Source organism: Taeniopygia guttata, chromosome Z, assembly GCF_048771995.1.
Source record: "Taeniopygia guttata chromosome Z, bTaeGut7.mat, whole genome shotgun sequence".
Lineage (NCBI taxonomy): Eukaryota > Metazoa > Chordata > Aves > Passeriformes > Estrildidae > Taeniopygia > Taeniopygia guttata.
Window position 1 is genome coordinate 9,691,239 of NC_133063.1, and position 8,591 is coordinate 9,699,829.

The 8,591-nt window shown below is 38.9% G+C and overlaps 1 protein-coding gene across 1 annotated transcript in view; it reads right to left on the reverse strand.

Moving 5' to 3' along the window:
• Nucleotides 1-8,591, reverse strand: part of SHB (SH2 domain containing adaptor protein B) — a 57,663-nt gene that overhangs the window by 48,108 nt on the left and 964 nt on the right. The window lies entirely within an intron of this gene.

Sequence of the window (8,591 nt, forward strand, 5' to 3'; positions counted from 1 at the left end):
TGAAAAATATTATCATATTAAACACAGGCTTAAACAGGTATCTGCATATACAAAAGCATGATTTGCATATGCAGCCACAGGAAGAAACCAAAGAAAACATATAAGTGCATAATTTCACAGGTATCTCTATCTGACTAATCCAAACATTTTAAAGGGAATGAAAAAGAAGGGAACAAATGAGACTTCACATGCTGAAAAAAATAGAGGTAGTCTTTTTTGAGCTTTAGTGCTCAGTGAAGGTGAATTGCTCTTCATTGCTCTTCAGTTTTTACAAGCCCACACACTCACAGGGACAGAACTGAACTGCTAATAATGTTTAAAACAGCAACATCAGCGCAGAATTGTTAGCTATTTCACTAATTTAGTGGCTACTGTGATTAAGGACACACTGTTCTAGAAGAATCCAAGAATAATTATAATAAACAACATGAAGCAAAAAACCTAAAAGACTTTTCCTGCCCACCAGGCCTTAGGAGAATTTATTAGGGGATATTTATTTTAAAGACTTATTTGTATTGACATATATTTTTATATTATCAATATTAAATAACAGAATGTTTTGGGTTGGAACATACCTTAAAGATTCTCTAGTTCTAACCTCCTTGCCACGGGCAGGCACATACTTAAATAACTGCATAAAGGCAGACCATATATTCCTCTCAACTTTTGTGAGTTGCAACTAAGTTCACCAACATCACAAATGACAGCATGTGTCCATCAGCAAAAATACAGAAGACAAGGGCACTTAAAAACTGTGACTATATCTCTGAGAACATCACAGTTATCACATTTAACACGATGTAAGGAAAATTCTTCATCCTCTCTGAGAATTTGTATTCACAAAAAAACAGTCCCTAGCTACAGGAGAAGTCACTCTATATTATCATAGAATGGCCTGGGTTGGATAGGCACTTAAAGATCATCTCATTCGAACTCCTGTGCTATGGACAGGGACATCTTTAGATAGACCAGGCTGCTCACGGCCCCATCCAACCTGGCCTTGTACACTTCCAGGGATAGGGTATCCATGGCTTCTCTGGACAAGCTGTGCCTGTGCCTCACCACCTTCACAGTAAAGAACTTCTTCCTAAAACATAATGTAAATCTACTCTTATCTCGAAGCCATTTTCCCTTGCCCAGTCACTACATGCCCTTGTAAAAGTCCCTCTCCAGATTTCTTGTAGGCTCCCTTCAGATACTGGAATGCTCAATTTAGGGGACCCCAAAGCCTTCTCTTCTCCAACCTCAGTTCCCTCAACCTTTCCTCAAATGAGAGGTGCTCTATCCATCTAATCATCATGGTGGCCAACAAGGATTAAAAATATCACATGGGGGGGAGTTGTGCTGTTATTTTGTTCGGTTGGTGTTGTGTTGTATTGGTTGGAGATTTTTTGCAGGGGTATGTCTGGGTTTTTTTTTTTTACAACATGATATTTTTGACAAATGCCAAATTTCTCTTTTTGACCTCCAGGAACCTCCAGGTCCCACATCCCAAACATGCCCTAAGCAGATGTTTCCTAAAAATTATATTTTCCTGTAATATTCAGGTAACTAGACATCAGAAACATCTCTGATGTTGAAGCCTGGACAAAGCTCAGGCTGCATACAGCAAGACTGTGAAGTTTGGTCTTGATTTGTTTTCCATATTAATAAAGAATTCCACTTAGTCCACGAAGCACTGAATTCAAGAACCTGTACGATAATCTTCCCTGTAGCCTACATACCACTTTTTATTCAAAATAAATCTCACAGCCTTGGAAAACATTCTAATAGAGTGATTTGTACATGGTCAGATTCCTGAAAATACCTGGGAAAATAAATCAAGGACATTTATTTAATACCTTGCTAACAAATCAGAATTTTAGGATATGATTCTAGAGAACTACCCTACAGATAGAGCGTATACAGAGCCTTTCCTACTTGTCCTAAATTTGAGTATTAGAAAGACCAGCACTAGCTCTGCCCCTGGAAGGAATCATAGGCCTCATTCATAGTGGTGACTTCCAGAGACAGACACCTCTCATCTAAAAGGTAATTGAAACACAAATTGGGAAATGTGGTGCCTAAATTTCTCAGAGAGTTGTGAACTGATAGTGAGATGCTGAAAAAAAAAAAACCACCAAAAAAAACCCACCAGTATTTAATGACAGAATTTCAAGAGCAATTCTCCCACATACAAGCTTTAGTGCTCAGTGAAGGTGAATTGCTCTTCATTGCTCTTCAGTTTTTACAAGCCCACACACTCACAGGGACAGAACTGAACTGCTAATAAGCTGATACAAATAACAGTTCTTGCCTTCTTGCCCCTCCATTTCTCTCCTGTATTCCCAGGCAGTAATTGAAGTCCCCTGCTATCCCATATGTGTCACTGCTTCACACAGGGCATTGCAGACCACTCTTCACACAGCAGGCAATGCAGCATTTCCTGCTCAAAATTTAAAAATGCAGTTTCACCTGCTTTCCCCTCAGAAGGAAACAGGTGCTTCCTTGACCTATCCACTTCAGTATTTTAAATTTGAAAATACACCTTCAAGGATTTTTCAGAAGATCTAAAAGTTATTGAAGGAAGGACAGGCAGAACAATTAACAGATATTGTTCCCTCTAGAAAACAAACTCAAAAAAATAAAAATTGTATCCCATGTAATGTCATTATCAGAATATATTTTGTAAAATAATTTTCCACACTTCCTGGACAATGCACAACTACTCCAAAGCCACACTTTATGTCTGTTTCCTTGTAAATAGACTGTCTATTGGTATCATTTACAAGAACAGTGACAATCCAGGAAGATCTGCACCACAGTCCTTTCCTATCTCTTGCTAGAATCCACCATTATGCTGTTTCAACTGCTCAGTCTCATGTCACTTCCTCCACTTTCAAACCATGCCTAGCACACTGTTAGTTAAGAATACACCCACACTGACACAGGGCAGCAAGACTGAAATTCTCTCTCTCATTGTCAGTGAGCCTGGGGAGCATAGAATCTTGTAAAAACAGACATTCCTGCAGTGATCCCAGCAAATACAATGGTAAACTGGCAACAAGATCAGATTGCAAACTAAAAAGATTACATGCAAACTTGATGTTGTAGAAGAGAAACACAGCTTCATATTTTTCCTTTCTAGATTCTTTCTCCTCATTAATCAGGCTAAAATACTTACATGAGTTCCCATACAGTTCTTGCTGTGCCTAATTTCTAATTTAGAGTTAGAATACCGTTTGAATCATAGTAAACTGCATAACCTTATTTAGCCTGTAGAAGGTTTTGCTTCCATATATACAACAGTCCTAATGCTAACAATTGCTGTGCAAGTTTACCCAAAGCTGGATATGTAAAATAGTGTATTACAGATGTCTTTCCTCATCTGGACAGTTTTGAAGAAAAGTCTGCAGGTAATATGTGTGCTATTACGCAGTAGTAAGAAAGCTGCATTTTTGGTGACCCCAGTGCTGTAGCAGAACAGCAAGTCCACCCCCTTGTTTGAAGGCAGTATCTGAGGAACTTTCTTACAATGGCATTGAGATGCTTACTGCAAAGGTATACACATGTTACACTCTTACACAAGTGTACCACCCCTCCTTAAATCTCCAGGTCTTCCTGCTTCATACTCCTTCCTCTCTCTGCTTGGATCTCTTTGTGCCCAAAAGTCTGATAATTTGGATAGCTTCCAAAGCTGAGAGTGTTCCAAGCTGTGCATACAGTGCAGATGCCAAGCGTACTTGTAACTGAACAGCCCACTGCATCATTCCAAAAAAAGCCCTGAAGTTACCAAGACTCCAAAGTCTCAGGTCCTGTCTAAATATCCTCCTGTTCACAAGACTGCTGTAGATTCTTAATCATGAGACTAACATATGCGAAAAAAATTGCTTTTCTAAGCTGCATTACAGCTACCCTATAACAACATAGATATGCAGAAAAAATGTAACTTCCTGCCTTTATGCATAGCCTTGCCTAAGCAATTCATGCACAACCAGCAGCCATGAGTATTTTTTTTTATTTTACTCAAAGACAGAGCCATATAACAGTGGGAACCAAATGCAGAGAGGAAGACTATTTCAGAGTAGAACCAACTGTACGGAGAGGCATCATGAAACTCTTCTTCAATGGATTAAACATGGGAATAAGACATTGAGGTATCATTGTAATTTAGGATCTCTAGAAATAATGTTGTCTGATACAAATAACCCAAACACTGCTTAAATGTCTTTCAAGTGTTTTCTCAGTGCACCTTGAAATACCAGCTGCAAGATTCTCTTAAATGCACGACTTGTTCTCAGTTTAAAGATCAAATAAAATAGAGACCTTCCACATACAGAAATAAGACAAGCATCTGCTCAACTCTAAAATCTATTAATAATGTTGTACAGAGTCCAATCACTTTCATGCAAGATGTCAGAAGTTCAAAAAGCTAGATTACTTTGCTAGTCTAGTGAAAGGCACCTGTTTCTTACACACAGACAGTGTTTTTAGAACTTTGTACATCAAGTCAGCAACTCTGCTGTCCTGAACAGTTGCCTGGTTGGCTGGACAGTTGTCTGCTTGATTGCTGCTGCCACACAATATTCACATGATTTTGCACTAGATCCACTCTGACTGTACAGAATCAAGTTATTCTCTACTGTATTAGATACATTCTGTCTTGCCATTGAAAATTTTGTATTATTTAAAAGTAGCTGAGTGCTTGTTTGACAAAAGTAGCTAGAATTGTTAGGCTGTAGGTTGAACTGTATTGGAACTATCAGGTTATGTTCTGTTAGTTGAACAGAGATTATAGCACAGCCTGGAGCCAACAATATGTACATTAATAATAATTAAACTGGAGAAAACTAACATTTTAAATATTACTTAAGAAAATAATAGGTTGCAGCTAATATGCATCAACCATATTACAACACCAACAGTAGAACCAGCTAAACACACAGCAAGCAGTTGGTAAAAAAACAGAAAATCAGAAGTATGAAGAAACCAGACCCCAATGCTGCTGTTTGTCCAGACTGTCATGTGAGGGATAGGGAGTTTGGATTCTAAGTGTATAACTGCCTAGGGATTTATTTGTTCAGAGTCCCTGTCCTGAGGCACTACCAGATACCATAACTGACCTGTGCCAACAAACCTATCTAATGGAGAAGAGAGATTAATGTCAAAAATTTCTTTAATACCTGTGGAAATGGATCTTGCAATGTCTTCTGCATTCAGTACAAGGAACTGTTACATTGTTCTGTCTCCACTGAACAGAGATAGTGCAAAATGTTGCTCATTATGAAATAAATGTCTTTTAAAGGACAAGATGCTATGAACCCAGCTTTTAAATCTTAAGAACTTCCCGTGATGAAGTATAATGCAGCTTGTTTTGGGGAAGTATCCCAGGTTCTTCAGCTGCAAAACCTGGCAGAGAAACGGTTAGGTTCAAATACGTAATAGGTGATAACATATCTAAGTATCCTTTCATACAGACACTTCCCCCTCAGTTATTACTTCATGGATTTCCCCACATCATGTGTGTGTAAATCCAAATAGAGGACAATTGCTCAGGAAGATTTCAGCTATTTCTTTTGATCTCCATTCACAAGTGGTTTGCCTAATGAGCTGGTCTTAAACCAGGTCTTGCATTTATTCTTACACAAATACAGGAGATGCCAGATTGATCCAGGATACAACCACATGTTGTTTCAACTTGCCCACACTCCTTAGCTTCTGTGTGGCAAGCAAATAAATTAAGCTCTCACAAGCCAGCACTAAAGATGGAAGTCAATAATTTCTTTATCCACCATACTGGAGGACCTGAACTGCTTCAGCCATTAATTCTAAAACACTCTGCTCTCCCTTGTCTGAAGGTAAACATCACAGGTAAAGTCCCCAAACCCACCTAACTGTATGACCTAACTAATTAAAAAATCCACCCAACAATTTGAATTCAAAGACATCTGGAAATGATGACTCTCGCTGGGCATCTGTTGTAGAGGTTAGTCACCTCACTACTAAAAGATGCATAGCAATTTGGGTTTGTCTTCTTCAGCTCTAATTTGTGTTTCCACTGTTACACATCAGAACTTCCTAAATCCCTGATACATTACATCTCTGTGGTTATTTTACCAGGCTTTGTTTAAAATCTTGCATAATATAATCATGTCTGCCACCTCTTTAAATCTCCATCACCTTTATTCCCTGAATCAATTAGTTTACAGTTTTTTTTTTTCCTCTGGGAATTTCAGCTAACCAATCTGCCACTATCCATACTTTGCTATTTGCCCTTTATAAGTAACCACACCAAACAAGCACCTCCTTGAAGCTCCTTCCCATTCCATACTCTTTCAAGTATGACACACAACTAAGCTTTTCACCCAGTTCTTTACTGATGACAAACCACGGAAGATATAAAATTGTTCACTGAGTTTGTTGAAACCCCTACTTCTCACTTCCCGATCAACACATAAAGGAAAACAGCACTCTATCCTTGTAAATTAAATCAGAAAAAAAAAAAACCAAAACACTGAAACAGCAATGCTGGAATGAAACACAAACATTTAACCAGGCATTATTGGATCATTAAACATTAACATACTTCTATGAAGACAGAACTATAGAGCACTTAGTTATTTTTTTCATCCCTAAAATGATTACTAGTTTATGCTAGGTTACACACAGCACAAAAAAAAAAGAAAAAGAGTTTTAAAGATGTTTTTAGCATGTCTGTGAATTCTTCTGAGCAGCAGACCTCTAGTTTTGGGGGGTTTCATTCCATCTTGACTGTTCTCCTTATTATGTCTTTCTTAGAGAAGTTTGTTTTCAATTGCCTACAGACACTTGGTTAACTAAACTCCTGATTTTTCTTCCTCAGTGAATCACAGGTGTAGAAGAGAAGCAGTTTCCTGCCAGCCCACTATGATCTCTACTTACCAAGTTCACCAGTCAAACTCTATATTTCAGGGCTGTGAAATAAAAAAGGTTTCACATCCATTGCTGGGATAAAATAACACAATTGAACAAAAGGCAAGCTATGTTGCATACAAATGTTGTCGCAGGCAGGCACAGTTGGCTTTTTGAGGCACAGGAATGATTTTATTTCTTAGATATATTCAGATTTCCTGCTTGTCACATATAGTTCCCTCTCACAATAACTGGGAAAAAAACCTGAACATGGTTGAGAATTTTTGCCCACAAGTTTCAGAACCTGCAACAAGAGCTTGGGAGCAGCATACAGATTTATGACCATTACAAAGCCGCAGGTTACCTAGCAACAAATACGTATTTTTTGATGAAAATTGCTTCAGTAGGGTCTAAAACTGAACAGTGATTTTATAAAAGGAAAGAGATACATTTTGCCCCAAGCACTTGTTTTTGCTGAGAGGCGTTCCCTAAAAGAGGATAGCTAGTATTAATGTAGGAACTTTAAAGAAGACTGAATAGATTATAACATACAGTGTAAAACATAGTGAGATGCTAACTTTTAATCAATCACTTTCAACAAAAGAAGTTGCTTCCAGCCAGGAACATGTACTAAGACAATAGAATAAATCCTAGATTTTTCACCATATGTCATCACCATCACAAGCAGATTTCTTTGGAATTCCACCTGGACAGATATAATTTATCAAGTTGCCATGGAAGTGTGGCAATGCAATCATGTTACATACTTAAACATGTACACACAGATCATTTAGACTGATAACATTCAGAACATACCTGAAATTCCTGTGATGTGACTATTATCCTGGAGTTTAAAATGCCAATTAAGAAAACAGAGGAATGTTTATTTCCAATACATGAGAAAAACTGTGCTATACTCGCAAGACCAACACAGGCAGGCTTAAAAAACAATTAATGCTATTCCCTCTCTAACTTGAGTTCCCAACTGCAGTACTTTCCAGTGTTGTGTCTAGAATGTTTTGTTAAAATTTGAAGAGAGTGACCAGTAAAATACAGCATAATGTTTGCAACTGGGCAAGTGTCTATGGAATTTGCTTCAGCTACATGCCAGTCAGAAACACAGCTATCATGGAAGTTGCCATGCCATTGTAACACAGGACTTTGAACCACCTCACCTTTAACACTGAACTAGGAGGTAAAAAGTTTATAAATAAACAAATGAGAAACTGTCTCCGTAAAAACAGTGTATTTTTAGTATATGACTGCCCCATCCCACATGCAGTGGGGCTGAGGCCTCAGCTTGGGGTCACAAGCACAAGGCTTTTCAAGGGCCTCTATCGCTCCCCAAGCATTCCCCTCATATCGACTCATATCCTGTCTGCAGGGGCACACCAAGAGCCTTGGTACCCATCATGAGGCTGGCAGTGAACTGTGCCTCAAAGCAAGGCTACACACACCAGTGAACCTGCCCCATCAGAAGGAAGGTGAGCTTGGAAGCCAAAAGGACAGAGCACCATCACTTCACGTGCTACGGTGCACATGCCCTGCATGACCTCAAGTATTAAAAAGAGCCAGGCCATCAATGAAGGATGGCTGAGAACAGCAGCAACTCCAGACGTACAGCAGCTGGTCCCCTCGCCAAAAATCCTGCCATGGGCTGACACAGCCCCAGCCCTACCACCTAGCCTACAGGGGCGGGGACAGGAGCACGCAGCACTTAC